Raw genomic sequence first — 18,507 nt, 5'->3', positions numbered from 1 at the left:
ATAATTTATATCCGTCGGTACAAAAGATCTCTTCTTCGATACACGCGATACGTATGTATATTCACGTACGTGTGAAACAGGCTTTACCTCGCGGCGAGTACGGTCAATTAGAGCTCGAACGACTAGTGATTCGTCGAGAAATATTTTGGGTCGAGAGTGTCAGGACGAAAAGAGAAGAGAGAGAGAGAGAGAGAAACGAAGGAGAAGGATACTGGCTCTCTCGGCAATACGAGAGGACGTTGGTTGGGACTTATAAATCGCTTCCAGGTTTCGCCGGCCCCTCCACGGGGACGGCTGTCACCCGTTATCCTAACGACGTTTAACTAATCACGGCCGGAGAAAATATATATCCGCGATGGGAAGCTGGCGCCTCGAGCCACTCTATCACCGGGTCCCGGGCTGGCTGCTTAATTTGTATCAAAACATGTCAGGCTTGGGGGCGCCACGCGAACCAGTTATACTTTAAAGACGCAGACACGATACCCGTCGAGCGTGCCCCATCGAGCGCCATCTATCCGCGCAATATGCCGTACACGTGTGCTCTCGTCTCCTAACCTTTCCTTTTTTTCGTCTTCGTGTTTACCATCGATTCGAGCTTTTTCAATAAAAATGTATCGTGATTGTGATGATAATTTTTAATTGTGTCTCATGTTATTTTGATATTTGTCTCCTAACCTTTCTTTCTTACCATTTTTTTTTTGGTAATTACGTTCGTTGAAAAAGAATTCGATTTTGTAGCATAGTGTTTTTTTTCCTAACCTTTCCTTTCTTCGTTTCGAGCTTTTTTAATAAATCTATCGTGATTGTGATGATAATTTTTAATCGTGTCTCGTGTTATTTTGATATTCGTCTCCTAATCTTTCTTTTTTATCATTTTTTTTTGATAATTACGTTCGTTGAAAAGGGACTCGATTTTGTAGCACAGTGTTTTTTCCTAACCTTTCCTTTCTTCGTTTCGAGCTTTTTCAATAAATCTATCGTGATTGTGATAATAATTTTTAATCGTGTCTCGTGTTATTTTGATATTTGTCTCTTAACCTTTCTTTTTTTTGATAATTATGTTCGTTGGAAAGGGACTCGATTTTGTGGCACAGTGTTTTTTTTCCTAACCTTTCTTTTCTTTGTGTTTACCATCAATTCGAGCTTTTTCAATAAATCTATCGTGATTGTGATAATAATTTTTAATCGTGTCTCGTGTTATTTTGATATTTGTCTCCTAACCTTTCTTTTTTTTTGATAATTATATTCGTTGAAAAGGGACTCGATTTTGTAGCACAGTGTTTTTTTCCTAACCTTTCCTTTCTTCGTTTCGAGCTTTTTCAATAAATCTATCGTGATTGTGATAATAATTTTTAATCGTGTCTCGTGTTATTTTGATATTTGTCTCCTAACCTTTCTTTTTTATTTGGTAATTACGTTCGTTGAAAAGGGACTCGATTTTGTAGTACAGTGTTTTTTTCCTAACCTTTCCTTTCTTCGTTTACCATCAATTTGAGCTTTTTCAATAAATCTATCGTAATTGTGATAATAATTTTTAATTGTGTCTTGTGTTATTTTGATATTTGTCTCTTAACCTTTTTTTTTTACCATTTTTTTTTGATAATTACGTTCGTTGAAAAGGGATTCGATTTTGTAGCACAGTGTTTTTTTTTCCTAACCTTTCCTTTCTTCGTTTCGAGCTTTTTCAATAAATTAAATATAATAAAATATAATAAATACAATAAAAATTTTTCAATCTATCGTGATTGTGATGATAATTTTTAATCGTGTCTCGTGTTATTTTGATATTTGTCTCCTAACCTTTCTTTTTTTTTGGTAATTACGTTCGTTAAAAAGGGACTCGATTTTGTAGCACAGTGTTTTTTTTTCCTAACCTTTCCTTTCTTCGTTTCAAGTTTTTTCAATAAATCTATCGTGATTGTGATGATAATTTTTAATCGTGTTATTTTGATATTTGTCTCCTAATCTTTCTTTTTTACTATTTTTTTTTGATAATTCGTTGAAAAGGGACTCGATTTTGTAGCATAGTGTTTTTTTCCTAACCTTTCCTTTCTTCGTTTCGAGCTTTTTCAATAAATCTATCATGATTGTGATAATAATTTTTAATCGTGTCTCGTGTTACTTTGATATTTGTCTCCTAACCTTTCTTTTTTATTATTTTTTTTTGGTAATTACATTCGTTGAAAAGGGGCTCGATTTCATAATTGGTGGCTCTTAATATATTTTCAATATTGAGACTGATTTTGAGTCGGTTATTATTTGTATACTTGGTGTACGAAAGAAATATATTCGTATATTCGTGCGCTGAAAGGTTGATATTCAAGGGTTCGTGCTTAATTACACGATGTTTATGCAAATTAAAATTTCTTGTCCATAATTGGAGTGGAAAATAGTGGATATAATACGCAATTTGCTTTGAATATTTTCGCATATCATTCTTCTCGAATTTTCCATAAATGAATAAACTTCCATAATCCAATAATGAGAACAAGAAAGAAAAATATATATATATATAATATAGAGAAATATTAAATAATTATTCCTCGTGGAAGATTAATCTTAATTCCTACAATTTTTTAATCAACTTTAATTTCTTCTTTCATTTATCACGATGACTTGAAAACAATGTCAATCAATGTTGATTTTAAAACATTTCATTTTTTTTTTTTTTTTTTCGTCCACGCGTGCATCTTGTAATTAAGACAGTGAGTGCAAAACTGCGTCGTTAACGATCTCTTTCCCTCGTCGTAGATTGCACTCGCGCAGTGATAACCAGCAGCTGCAGTGCTGGAACCCCAGCGCTTGCAATTGCCGTGACACCATTGCCTGCATACGCGATATTGCGCATAAAAGGTACTACCGTTACGTGTACACCGCACGAAAGGTTGTTTCAGGGCTGGCTGCGAAAATTGCATCGATTATTGTCCCTCCATTGAAAACTTTCGTTCGTCAGTGAAGGCTGGAAAAGTAATGTCGCTCGCTTAAAATGGGTTAAACGATGCCGTATATTTCGATTGATGCAAACTTTAGAGAATTAATATTCGAATATGAAATATGACTAACAAACGTGCCTCTATTTGTATTTGTGAAATATTAGCAAACAACGACAAAATAATCTCGTTCTTGAATCGAGACATTGGTATCTGATCTGTATTTATGAAACAATGTTAACAAACATTAACAAACATTAGCAAACATCGGCAAACAACTCGAAATAATCTCGTTTATGAATCGAGACACTCGTATTTGACCTGTATGTATGAAAAAATGTTAGCAAACATTAACAAACATTAGCAAACATCGGCAAACAACTCGAAATAATCTCGTTTATGAGTCAGGACACTCGTATCTGACCTATATGTATGAAACAAAGTTAACAAACGTTAACAAACATTAACAAACATCGGCAAACAACTCGAAATAATTTTTTTTATGAGTCGAGACAATTGTATCTGACCTGTATGTATGAAACAACATTAACAAACGTTAAAAAACGTTAACAAACGTTAACAAACGACAAGAAACATCGGCAAACAACTCGAAGTAATCTCGTTCGTGGGTCGAGACATTCATATCTGATGTATATGTATGAAACAATGTTAATAAACGTTAACAAACATTAACAAATCTCGTTAAATAAAACAATCTCGTCCATGGATTGAGATGTTTGAAGCGTATCTATGAAATAACGTTAACAAACATTAAAAAACATTAACAAATATTAGCAAGACAAGAAACATCGGCAAACAACTAGAAATAATCTCATTTATGAGTCGAGACACTCATATCTGACCTGTATGTATGAAATAACGTTAACAAACGTTAACAAACGTTAACAAATTTCGTTAAACGAAACAATTTCGTGCATGGGTCTCGAGATCTTTGACGGGTATCTGCGAAGCAACGTTGACAAACATTAACAAAGAGAGCAAGAAACATCGGCAAACAGCTCGAAATAATCTCGTTCATGGGCCTCGAGACACTCGTTATCCGACTTTTATCCCCGAGGTAAGAAACGAGGGACAAGTTGGAAACAAGAGCAGCGCCAAATGGCAAAAAGCAAATTAACCTGTGTGTATCGTTGCCCCGTTTGAAACGAAACGTTTTACCTTTTCGCCCGATAGAAACCCCGCAAAAAGTACCAAGTAACACGTTGCCCCTAAAAATGAATGGGTGGCGAGGTTGGATATCAGCGGTGGACATCGGTGGACCCGTGGTACCTTCTGCCGCCAATTACAACATTCCATCCGCCCCTCCATGGGCCGGGAGACGTCGTTCGTTGCCTGGGACGGCACGCGATTTCCTGCCAAATTGGGGCCCCGGATTACGATCGTTTCCATCCACGCCTCCAGCCCCAGGGAGGGAAAAACTCTTTCTCTCGGTTCATGATTTCATTTCCATAGCCCCCGGTTGTGGCCTCCTTTGGGAAAGGAGCTGGAAAACGAGAGGGTATTCAACCTCGATCGCGTCTCGATTCCTCCTGCGGCGAGCACGGAGGATGACTCGAAGACTATATAGGGTGGTCTTGGAGTCGAGTATTGAATCGAATCGTGCGAGTTGATCGATTGGAATATTAAAAATGTATTGAAATAGTGAAAGGTACTTTTCGAACGGAGAAAACATTATCCTTTTTTTCAGAATTGGAACAGGCTTAGAGTTCTTTACTTTTATTCAAGCTTTCATCAGACACCCCGTATATATCTCTTGCCAATTTGCCACCTTTTACCGCCAGTGTTACCAGTGTTACGTGACTCGTTTCCAGCCACGGACGCGAGATAATATTCCAATTAGAAATCAGCGAAACGAGCGATGCACGCAGCGCTTATTATCACTTTGTATCGCAGAAATGATCCCTGCTTGCACGGTTGTTTTACGGGCAGCAAGTTTCCTCCTTTATATACATCCATTTCTTTCCAGATCAAAACTTTTAGTTACACTTTCAGTCGACTCGATCCTAAAATCTAGAGAAGAAGAATAAAAGATTATAAAAGATGAAACAGATATCTCCTCCACATCTATTATTAATAATAATAATAGAATCAAAAAATCTTCGAATCTTTTTACCAAACGTTTCAACAAAAATCGTTTCGAACACTCTTACGTACACACACACACATACGTATTCATCGCATTGCAGCCATTTCTCCAGCTCGGAGGAATTCTCCAAAGCTCGCGGCGGGGCCTGAGAACTGTGGAAAGGCCCCCGCGCAAGGCCGGGCGCAGGAAGGGGCGTACGATAGCGGCGTCGAGTGGTTTACTGCGCTCCCAGCGAATCGTAAATATCGCTGGACCCGGCATGCGCGCGCAGGAATCGGGCCTAAGGCCCCTTCGCGGGCATAAGTTAGCATCGTCGTCTAAGGCGAGCGTCTATAGGGCCCCGCTCGTGGTGGAACGTTGGACACTTTTTTCCACGATCGTTGTTCCTGGCTCGTGTTCCTGATTTACGAAGCCCAATAGGGCCCAGCTCGGCCGGCTACACACACACGCACACACACACACACATATAACGCTACGCGGAAGGTGGAATGGCGAAGCGGTTTAATGCGGCTTTAACGGGACATGCGCGACGCTGTATATAATAGGCCTCTCTTGTAAATCGGCGGGGGATAAGGCCCCCTTTATAATCTCGATCCGGGTCCCACACCGATCTCGATATCGGTGCGGCTAACGGGTTTCGGCCTCGATGCGAAGGGGCCCGCGAGCGAAACTCTCGGGATAAGGATCGGGGGGCCTTTCGGGGTCCTTCGTCTTCCTCTTGATCGATATGCAAACATCTTCTTTCCCGTGGTGAAATTTCGAAACGCGATTATATTTCGTTTCTTCGCGATAACGATCCTATCCCTGAGTTAGTTAAGGAGAGTTACGAGTTCTTCGTTAGTTATACATTGAGTTAATCTTTTTTTCGATTTCGAAAAATCAACTCGCCTCTTCAAGCTCCATCCAATCGGAAGTTGTTTCGTTGAATGAAAATGTCGAGAGGGGGAGAGGATTTCTGTTAATAGTCTCTCCTCGGTCTCGCTACGCCTTGTCCAAGATCCGAGATTACCATCTCTAGCCCATTTTTCCATCCGCGGCAACAATTTCAAAGAGCTCCGATGCCGCCGCCTCCGTGTTATTTCCTCTCCCCCCTCGCGGTAAAAAATCAAAGGTGCGAGAAGTATCGTTCCGTTTTTCGTGGGCAAAGGGCGGGGGGGAGGGAAAGGGAAAGGGAAAGGGGTAGGAACGAGAGGAACCGTGGCCGAGGTGGGCCCCAGGGCCACGCGGCGGGCATAAATATTGGACGGGTTGCTTAAGAAGTAGCTGCTATGGAGAGCTGCCGCGAGGCCAATTTAGAGGCAGCTCGGTTAATGAGCCACCGCGGATGCCACACGCATCTTTTTGCGCCCCCGGGCCCCTTGGCCTCTGTGTGGCCAACTCGGTGCTTAACAAACGGACGGGCACCTGGCCTCTACTTCTTCTTTTACCTATACTTGTTCGTTTTGAGAATTTCAAATAAGCGGAGAGAATTTCCAGAGATTCGAAATTTCTATACTATTTCTATAATCGAATCGCAGGGTTTGTTCTCGCGCGATTCTTTGAAATTTTTTGATATTAAGAATTGGTCGATTTAAAATTCAAATTATTCGCTGTATAAAACTAATCTTGATAGTAGAATACTCGTAGAATACTTTCGTCGTTTCTCTTGGTATCGAAACGGAAATGTTTCTCTTACATTCGCCGACAATTATAAAATCTCTCTCTCTCTCTCTCTCTCTCTCTCTCTCTCTCTCTCTCTCTCTCTCTCTCTTTTCCATCGCGTAATGATGCGCGGTTGTAAAACGTCGGCGGGGTCGGCGCGGGCCAAGGCGCTTATTTCATCCCGGCGAGGCGTTATTAAAACGTATAAACGCAGGTGATAAAGAAACGTATACGCGAAAGTTAACGCCTTCGGATTTAAACGCGCGTCCAATTAATTTCGTGACGCATCGCGCGCATTTCGTTGCCAGCGCAGCTGCGGGACACGGAGCACCCCTGCGGCGCTTTTCCCCTCTCTCTTTCTTTCTCGTTTCCCTTCCAAAGACACGTTTTCTCTTCTCTCTTCCGCCTTCCAACTCGCGTGAAATCAAGAAGATTTTATCGTTATCTGTTATTTAATCACCGTCGATAATTGCGGAAGAATCTAATCGTTTTAATAGTTGAGTTTCGAAATACAGGAAACAAGTATTCTCGTAAGTTTATGAAAAAGCTTTTTCAATAAAAATTCGTATTGAATAAATATATATAATATAATATAATATAATTTAATAATAAATATTATAAATAACGCTTAATATTATTTAATTCAATTTTAAGAGTATTTCTGAATCCAAACGACGAGAGAAGAACCCAGAACAACGAAAATCGTACATATATATATTTTTTCCAACAAGCGGTCACCCATCCAAGTTCGAACCGCGACCAAGGGTAATTGCACTTTGCTGATCTAATACGAACCATCGATCCCATCGTGCCAAACTCGCTTACAAACGCTTTTACCCTAATTATCATTATCAACAGCTCGCCTTTCACCCATAATTATTCTCCAAGGCTGAGAAAAAAAGAATTTCTTTCCACGAATCTTTCCATTGTACCGCAAATAGAACACGCGGCTGTGTAAGCCTCGCGGATCATCCCGAATGCTTCCTGCGTGGTGGCGCGCGTCACTCAACGCCGTGAACATTATTTGTAGCCACGTGTACGCGTACCTAATAATAAACGGCCGCCAAAGAAGAGAGGAAGAGAGAGAGAGAGAGAGATTTCTCAGCTCCCCGCGCGAGGCCGTGGCCAGGAATTGGTAATTAATGTTCGAGACTTAATGCGGCCCGTTTATCTTTGGCCAGGCCTCTCCAACTCTCGCGTTGCGAGGCAGGTGCGACCCCTTCCAAGTAAACGGCGAACCCGTTGACGGATGACAAACTACCGATCGCGAAAGGGTGGACGAGGATAACTTTCTCTCTCTCTCTCTCTCTTTCCTGAAACGTTTCGACCAAAGTATCCAAGTATATACAGTCACATTGTGGAGACGCTCAGAGTTTCTCAATTTCTATTATTATACGTTACTTATTATAAACCATTGTATAGTAACTCTATGCGAATACACACGTCGAATTACAACAAATTATTCTCTCTCTCTCTATATATATATATCCAGAGATGCGTTACACATTGGTATCCAGATACTCGGAGGGGGGGGACAAATAAACCCGCGCTCCTCATAACTGTCGGCACGGGTTGCCACGCTTAATAAATACCCGTTTGTTGGCCGTGTCTTACGAGGGTGGCTCGAGCAGGGGACTCGACGCAGCACACGCGCTGCTGGCCGACGAGGCGAGTGAGATAGTGGCTCGGTGACAGCGGCAACGAGGCGTGCATCGGTTAGTCTCGCCGCATCACGATCCTGACGTACGAAACCCTACCTCCTCCCCCGCTCGATAATTCTGGCATCCTTTTGGCGACTTTCTCTCGTCCCAAGCTTTTTTATTTCGAACACGATCGATGCGATTGCTGCCACGTGGAGGATATTCGTGGAGCTTCGTTCGACCAGTTTAAGTTTGTTATATCAGGGTCTGATTTAATTGGAAGAAAAGTGAGGTTAGAATAAAAGAGGAAGAATCGTTGTAGCTTTGATTATCGAATTGAATTGGGAGATGTTATGTTATATTATATTTTTGAGTAAAGTTTTTCCACTGATTTTTTTTTTTTTTAATGATTTCATTCGAGTCGAATTTCTTTCCTTCTCGATTCGATTCATAAGTAAGGAGATAAAATTTAATATTTGATTAAGAGGGAGGGGGAACGGGTCTCTTTTTAACACGTTTATTCACGGGGCGGGCAAAAAAGATTTACATCGTCGCCCGACCACCAATTATCCCGGCATTATAAACCGCTAACGACCATAATTAGAACTGTCGTTACTTTTATTAAGCGAGCACCGTGACCGGCGATAAATCATACCAACGGCCGGGCATAAATTGCCCTTGCCGTGTTGCGAAAATCGAATCGTCGTAGGAGAGGAGATTTAATTTGTTTTTAACGCGCGTTAATAAACATTTTCGATTCGATTGTTATTCGATCGAATCGGAGAGAATTTTTCGAAATCTCAAGTTTTTTGACAGTTTTTTTGTATTATTGTATTTTTGTGTGTATTATTACATTTAAAAAATTATCCAAATAGATTTTGAAAAAATTACAACGTTTCAAATTTATAGTCTTCAAAAATACGTTTTGAAAACAATAGAACAATCTTTATTCAAAAGCAATTGCTATGCAAAAATTTTCAATTTTTCTAAAATATCTTTCAGCATTAATTGAAGCTTGGTTTTCAAAATTTCACAAATTATACAATCTTCAGAAATATTCAAATCTTGATCTAAGTTTGATTTCTTTAAAATATTTTTCAACATCCATTGAAGCTTGGTTTTCAAAATTTCAAAATGGTATACAATCTTCAGAAATATTCAAATCGATCCAAATTCTTGATCCAAATTCCAAAAAGCAAAAATCTTCAATTTCCCTAAAGTATCTTTCATTAATTAAAGCTTGGTTTTCAAAATTTCAAAATGATATACAATCTTCAGAAATATTCGAATCGATCCAAATTCTTGATCCAAGTTCCAAGAAGCAAAAATCTTCAATTTTCCTAAAATATCTTTCTTATTTTTATCTATTAATTGAAGCTTGGCTTTCAAAATTTCAAAATGGTGTACAATCTTCAAAATTCTAAAATTCTTCTAAAATTCTCTTTCAACAACGAAAGCACGATCCAAATTCCAAGAAGCAAAAATCTTCAATTTCCCTAAAATATCTTTCATTTCATATCTTTCATTAATTGAAGCTTGGCTTTCAAAATTTCAAAATAGTGTACAATCTTCAGAAATATTGGAATCGATTCAAAAGAAAAATTTCGAAATCTTATATTCTCAACTGACGTTTGTTTATTTATCAAAATGATGTACAATCTTCAAAAATTCTCTTTTAACAACAGAAGAACGATTCAAATTCTTGATCCAAATTTCAAGAAGCAAAAATTTTCGAATTCACAAAAATATCTTTCAGCATCCATTAAAGTTTGGTTTTCAAAATTTCAAAATGGTATACAATCTTCAGAAATATTCGAATCGATCCAAATTCTTGATCCAAGTTCCAAGAAGCAAAAATCTTCAATTTTCCTAAAATATTTTTCTTATTTTTATCTATTAATTGAAGCTTGGCTTTCAAAATTTCAAAATGGTACAATCTTCAAAAATTCTCTTGCAACAATAGAAGCATGATCCAAATTCTTGATCCAAATTTCAAGAAGCAAAAATCTTCAATTTCCTTAAAATATCTTTCAGCATTAATTGAAGCTTGGCTTTCAAAATTTCAAAATGATGTACAATCTTCAGAAATATTCAAATCAATCCAAATTCTTGATCCAAGTTCCAAGAAGCAAAAATCTTCGTATTCATGAAAATATCTTTCAGTATTAATTAAAGCTTAGCTTTCAAAATTTCACAATGGTGTACAATCTTCAGAAATATTCGATTCAAAAGAATCGATTCAAAAGAAAAATTTCGAAATTTTATACTCTCAACTGATCCACTGACGTTTGATTATTTATCAAAATGATGTACAATTTTCAAAAATTCTCTTTCAACAACGGAAACACAATCCAAATTCTTGATCCAAGTTCCAAGAAGCAAAAATCTTCGTATTCATGAAAATATCTTTCAGTATTAATTAAAGCTTAGCTTTCAAAATTTCACAATGGTGTACAATCTTCAGAAATATTCGATTCAAAAGAATCGATTCAAAAGAAAAATTTCGAAATTTTATACTCTCAATTGATCCACTGACGTTTGATTATTTATCAAAATGATGTACAATTTTCAAAAATTCTCTTTCAACAACGGAAACACAATCCAAATTCTTGATCCAAGTTCCAAGAAGCAAAAATCTTCGTATTCATGAAAATATCTTTCAGTATTAATTAAAGCTTAGCTTTCAAAATTTCACAATGGTGTACAATCTTCAGAAATATTCGATTCAAAAGAATCGATTCAAAAGAAAAATTTCGAAATTTTATACTCTCAATTGATCCACTGACGTTTGATTATTTATCAAAATGATGTACAATTTTCAAAAATTCTCTTTCAACAACGGAAACACAATCCAAATTCTTGATTCAAATTCCAAAAAGCAAAAATCTTCAATTTCCCTAAAATATCTTTCATTAATTGAAGCTTAGCTTTCAAAATTTCAAAATGGTATACAATTTTCAAAAATATTCAAATCGATTCAAAAATAAAATTTCGAAATCTTATACTCTCAACTGACGTTTGATTATTTATCAAAATGATGTACAATCCTCAAAAATTCTCTTTCAATAACGGAAGCACGATCCAAATTCCAAAAAGCAAAAATCTTCAATTTCCCTAAAGTATCTTTCATTAATTGAAGCTTGTCTTTCAAAATTTCAAAATGATGTACAATCTTCAAAAATTCTCTTTCGACAACGGAAGCACGATCCAAATTCCAAGAAAATCTTCGAATTCCCGAAAATAGCTTGCAACGAGGCTTGGCCCCTTTAAAAATACCAAATTTGAAAGCCCTCCTACTCGGTTTTCAGAAGGAGGGAAAAATCACGCTTACACAACACGTTGCGAAAGAGCCAGCCAGCCAGCCAGCCAGCCCCTCCACCATTCACGTGCCGCGATACAAAAATCCTCCTCGGACAAGAACGGCAACAGGATCGTTCATTAACGGTACTCTCCGCCAACTCGTAAATTTCCACCGGCCTGTACATCCGCATCCAGTGTTTTCTTCGCTCGAGTACACGTGGTATGGAAATCCTTAGAAGGCCGTGCATGTAGCCTACATGGATGGATACACTCTCGAGGGTTGCCTTTTCCTCCCTTTCTCTCCCCTTTTCTCTCCTTTTTTTTCCTCGACGATCTCAGAGAGAGAGAGAGAGAGCAGCTCTTCAGGGACACGGCGTATTACAATGGCCTTCCTCGAGAGTATCGGGCATCCCGTGGAGAGCCACTCGAGGATGTGTTTGAGAACGCGAGAGGGCTCGGTTTTCTCTCCAAGCTTAAAACAAACAGCTCTCACCTGTGCCATCGATGGCATAATAATAACCACCTGTGCCTTCCTCTTCTTCTTCCTATTCGTTTTCCTCTCTTTCTCGAATCGTTTTATTTATTTTTCTCCTCCTCTCAGGATTTTTATTATCAAAGTAAAATCGAGTAATAAAGATTCTCTGTACTTCGAGAAGAGTTCGTTTGGATTATTTAAAAATTCTTTGGAGAATAGAATTTCAAAGATTCGTTTCTGTGTCCAGTAAAAGGAGAATCGGCAGAAAAGTGAGATTTCAACGGCGAAGACAACCGGTTCGCAGGTTAACGATCCCCCATTAATTAGTTTCGTTTCGTTTCGAGTGAAGGCGCGCGAAATCTTGCTGGTTGCTCTCGGAGAGGGAATTAAGCGAAATAATTAGACAAATTAGGACAGGCGGGCAGGGGTGGCTGGTTGAACGCGAATCATTTATCATTAGGATCCACTATTAATTCCTCGTTAATTCCTCCTTTCCTCGTCAAGCAAGATAAACGAGTGGCTCTCGAGCAACCCATTCCGCTCGCGAGAGGAGAGAAGGTGGAAGGGATGGAGTGGTACTCCTTATATCTTTATAACCGATAGGTTAAAATTTTCGAGAGACCACGTGTCTTTTCTTTTCTTTTCTTTTTTTTTTTATATCGTATTGTGTATTCTCAATTTGAAGTAAATTGGGTGGAGAAGATTATTTTAAAAATAATCTTTTGTTAAAAATGTTTGAAGAAAAAGAAAGTGTATGGAAGAATAATAATTTCGAATATATGCTGTTTATACAAATGTAAAAATGTATCATGTTATTTATTGGTAATTTTAGTAATAGTATCTTATTGTTATTTTGTTCATTAGTTATCTTGGTGAGATCAAAATATGTTGGATTGGGTCTGTTAAAGATGTATAGTTTGATTCAAGAAAAGATAGAAGAAGAATAATTTTGAATATATATTTATATTCTCTAAATATAAAAATTTATTTATCTTAGAAATATGTATTATAGTTTTAACAAGAAGAAAGTATGTCCAGAATAATAATATACTTATATTATTTATCTACAAATATAAATATATTGTAGTTTGTTAAAAATATATATTACAGTTTCATTGAGAATAAAGTGTACGTCCATAATATATCTATCTATCTACAAATATAAAAAAATATATATCATGTTATTTATTATGTTAAAAATTTACTTATCTTAGAAATATATATTTATACTATCTATCTACAAATATAAATGTATTGTAGTTTCTTGAAAATATATATTATAGTGTTGTTATATTTGAACAAAAAGAAAGTATATGTCCAGAATAATAATGTTGAATTATTTATCTATCTATCTATCTACAAATATAAAAATATATATATCATGTTTTATTAGTAAAAATTTACTTATTTTAAAAATATATATTATAATTATATATTACAATCTGAACAAGAAGAAAGTATCCAGAATATATCTATCTATTTAGAAATATAAACATATATATATATGTTATTTACTAAAAATTTATATTAAAAATATATATTATAATTATATATTATAATTTGAATAAAAAGAAAGTATCCAGAATATATCTATCTATCTACAAATATAAAAATATATACACAATGTTATTTACTAAAAATTTACTTATCTTAATATATATTATAGCTTGAACAAGGAGAAAGTATATATCTAGAATAATAATTTTGAATACTATATATATCTATCTATCTACAAATATAAAAATATATATATCATGTTATTTAGTAAAAGTTTACTTATCTTAGAAATATATTATAGTTTGAACAAGAAGAAAGTGTCCAGAATATATCTATCTATCTACAAATATAAAAACATATACATCATGTTATTTACTAAAAATTTACTTATCTTAGAAATATATATTATAGTTTGAACAAGAAGAAGGTATCCAGAATACTATCTAAATATAATTAAATATATACATTATGTAAAAATTTACTTATCTTAATATATATCATAGTTTGAACAAGGAGAAAGTATATATCCAGAATAATAATTTTGAATACTATATATATCTATCTATCTATAAATATAAAAATATATATATCATGTTATTTAATAAAAGTTTACTTATCTTAAAAGTATATATTATAATTTGAACAAGAAGAAGGTGTCCAGAATACATTTATCTATCTACAAATATAAAAATATATACATCATGTTACTTAATAAAAATTTACTTATCTTAAAAGTATATATTATAATTTGAACAAGAAGAAGGTGTCCAGAATACATTTATCTATCTACAAAAATAAAAACATATACATCATGTTATTTAGTAAAAATTTACTTATTTTAAAAATATATATTATAATTTGAACAAGAAGAAGGTGTCCAGAATATATCTGTCTATCTACAAATATAAAAATATACACATCATGTTATTTACTAAAAATTTATCTTAGAACTTATCTTAGAAATATATATTATAGTTTGAATAAGAAGAAGATGTCCAAAATACATTTATCTATCTACAAATATAAAAATATATACATCATGTTATTTACTAAAAATTTATCTTAAAAATATATATTATAGTTTGAACAAGAAGAAACTATATATCCAGAATAATTTTGAATGTATACTACAAACACCTCCAAATACAAAAATATATCACTTGAGATCAAAATAAATTATTCACATCTTGAATCTCTTAAAAATATATATCATTCCAATTTAAAGAAGAATATAACATAAAACTAATACATTCATAATACATTCAAAATAACAATTACACTATTCATATAAATTAAATAAAACGTATAATTAACGCATTTGTTGAGAAAATTTAATAAATTCAATAATAATCTCTACAATATAATTGAAAGACGGCGAACACGTGAATCGAGCTGTTGAATGGAGCTTGGCCGAGCTTGGAAGGAAAGAAAAGGAGGGCGAACGCGAAGAGAGAGAGAAAGAGAAAAGAGCGCAGAGTGGAAGAAATAAAGGACGGAGGGAAAGAGAGAGAAAGAAAGAGAGAAAAAAGGGACGAAGGAGATACGAGACCGATAAAACGTTGATTGCGTTGAAAAAAAGGATACAATGATAAATGCCGCGGAATATAATGGAGAAAACACAACGGCGTAACTGTTAGCCGAATATACGATATATATTCGTTCGGAGGAAGACAAAGTGGACTCGGGAGAATATGAAGCAGAGTAATTGGAAAGATTCGATATAAGTTGATTTCGAGTTTAAAGCTCGAAAGGAAATTTCTCTTCATCCCTTTAAAGAAATTTAATCGATTCGAATAAATAATAATGAATAATTCGAGTTAAAAGGGGAGAGACTTTTCGAGAATGGAAACTTCGTTGGTTAGAAAAAGAGGACAAAGGGAATCCATTTAAAGAAATTTAATCGAATAAATAATAATGAATAACTCGAGTTAAAAAGGGGAGAGACTTTTCGAGAATACGCAAATAATTGATGGAATCCATTTAAAGAAATTTAATTTAATTCAAATAATAATGAATAATTCGAGTTAAAAAGGGGAGAGACTTTTCGAGAATGGAAACTTCGTTGGTTAGAAAAAGAGGACAAAGGGAATCCATTTAAAGAAATTTAATCAAATAAATAATAATGAATAACTCGAGTTAAAAAGGGAAGAGATTTTTCGAGAATAGGTAAACAATTCGTGGAATCTATTTAAAGAAATTTAATTTAATTTAAATAATAATGAATAACTCGAATTAAAAAGGGAGAGACTTTTCGAGAATACGCAAATAATTGATGGAATCCATTTAAAGAAATTTAATTTAATTCAAATAATAATGAATAACTCGAGTTAAAAAGGGGAGAGACTTTTCGAGAATGGAAACTTCGTTGGTTAGAAAAAGAGGACAAAGGGAATTTAAAGAAATTTAATAGAATAAATAATTGGTGGAATCCATTTAAAGAAATTTAATCGAATAAATAATAATGAATAACTCGAGTTAAAAAAGAGAGAGACTTTTCGAGAATGGAAATTTCATTGGTTAGAAAAAGAGGACAAAGGGAATCCATTTAAAGAAATTTAATTTAATTTAAATAATAATGAATAACTCGAATTAAAAAAGGAGAGACTTTTCGAGAATACGCAAATAATTGGTGGAATCCATTTATAGAAATTTAATTTAATTTAAATAATAATGAATAACTCGAGTTAAAAAGGGGAGAGACTTTTCGAGAATGGAAACTTCGTTGGTTAGAAAAAGAGGACAAAGGGAATCCATTTAAAGAAATTTAGATTTTTAATTTAAATAATAATGAATAACTCGAGTTAAAAAGGGGAGAGACTTTTTGAGAATACGCAAATAATTGGTGGAATCCATTTAAAGAAATTTAATTTAATTTAAATAATAATGAATAACTCGAGTTAAAAAGGGGAGAGACTTTTCGAGAATACGCAAACAATTCGTGGAATCTATTTAAAGAAATTTAATTTAATTTAAATAATAATGAATAACTCGAGTTAAAAAGGGGAGAGACTTTTCGAGAATGGGAGGAGAGAGGGGAGGAAATAGGCGTGAAAATAGAAGAAATTTCAACGATAGGGAATTATCGAAAACGAGTTATAAAGGCGAGACTTTAACAGCTATCGTATCCACGAAAATACCCTGGAGGTAGACTCTCGGGGAGGAGGCCGGCCGGTGTGGTACACGGATGACAACGGCGATGAGGACGTCTGTCGGTCCGTCTAGTTAACAACTTCCTTCGTCTTAACGCCTCCGAGGCTATAAACTCACGCTTCGTTTTATCGTCCTTATATCAACTTTCCGAGTGTTTGCAGAAGAAGCAAGAGAAACAAGTAGCCCTCCTCGCTCGTAAAACTTTCCGATGGGGCGGCCGCGCTTTTTTCCTCGCCAAGTCGGATCTTTCGTCGCGTCACGCTCGTCGTCGAGAGAGACAGCCTCCTACCTAATTCCCACTCATCGAGGACAAGGGAAACGTATCCAACGCTTCCGCTTGGATGAGTTGTAATGATTTAAGAAAGAGAAAAAGAGAAATAGTGGATAATTTCGTCGATAATGGAAATCTTTTGCGAGCTGCGTTACCGCCATATTGGATTTTTTGGAATCGAATCGTAATCGAGTAATTGTTCTCTAAAGATTTTTCGTTTTGTGGAAAATTATGGATTTTTTCTTTCATTCTCGTCTTGATTTAAGTTTTTTTTAAGATTTAAGTTCGATTTCAGAATGCAGTTAAAGGCAAGTATTTAAATTTGGCTACCGATGGCGCTGTTTACTTGGGAAAAATTCAATATGACAGCAATTCGAAATTAAATATTTCTCTGGAGACATTTTTTATAATGATAATTATAATGGTAAAAAAAAAGAGAATATTTATTCTTTTAAAATAATTTCGTCGATAAATGAAATTTTTTACGAGTTGCGTTGCCGCCATATTAGATTTTTTGGCCAAATCATAATCGAGTAATTATTCTCTAAAAATTTTTCGTTTTGTGGAAACTAGTGGATTTTTTTTTTTCGTTCTCGTCTTGATTTAAGTTTTTTTTAAGATTTAAGTTCGATTTCAGAACGCAGTTTGGGTTATTTTATACTTAAATTTGACCAGCGATGGCATTGTTAACTTAGAAAAAATCCAATATGGCGGCAATTCAATGCGAAATTAAATATTTTTCTGGGAATATATTTTATAATAATAATTATAATGATGAAAAAAAAAAGAATAAATAATTTCGTCGATAAACGAAATTTTTTTACGTTGCCGCCATATTGGATTTTTTGGCTAAAAATTTTTCGTTTTATGAAAAATAGTAGATTTAAGTTCGATTTCAGAATGCAGTTTTATTTTAAAGGCAAGTACTTAAATTTAACTAACGATGATGCTGTTTATTCGGAAAAAATCCAATATGGCGAATATGAAATTAAATTTAAATTAATTTCTCTGGGAAACGAAATTCGATTTACACTTATAATCTTCCCATAGAAATTATTAATCGCGTTGATATCGTGAGACGATTACATCTAACCTCAAACTGTTCATCGTTATTTCTATTATCTTCGCCAGACAATTTCATTATCTTTCTATTTGAACGCTGCTTGTTTACCTCTCTCCATCGATCTCGAGACAAAGAAAAAGAATATTTACAGATAAATAAGAAATTTTAATACAATTTTTCTATACATATTTTAATTTCGTGTTGAAATAAAAGAAACGAAAATCGAATTTTAATATAATAATCGTCAACAGCAACTTTCTTCTTGAAAAAGAAGAAGATGGATATTCTAAAATTCTTGACTTTTTTAAAAGAAAGAAAGAAAAAAACATTCCTTTCCTGAAAATTGGTAAAAGCGACCTCTCTGCCGATAACTCGTGCCTCGTGTACGCGAGTATACAACAATCCGGAAGACGAGGGGAGGGAGAAAGGGGGG

At 34.9% G+C, this 18,507-nt stretch overlaps 1 protein-coding gene across 8 annotated transcripts in view; it reads left to right on the top strand.

Moving 5' to 3' along the window:
- The window catches only part of LOC410299 (ankyrin repeat domain-containing protein SOWAHB), a 178,032-nt gene that overhangs the window by 68,762 nt on the left and 90,763 nt on the right, over positions 1-18,507 (top strand). The window lies entirely within an intron of this gene.

This window comes from Apis mellifera, linkage group LG11 (assembly GCF_003254395.2).
Source record: "Apis mellifera strain DH4 linkage group LG11, Amel_HAv3.1, whole genome shotgun sequence".
NCBI classification, from domain to species: Eukaryota; Metazoa; Arthropoda; class Insecta; order Hymenoptera; family Apidae; genus Apis; species Apis mellifera.
The sequence above is the reverse complement of the archived record's forward strand: the minus strand, read 5'-3'. Positions and strand labels throughout refer to the sequence as shown.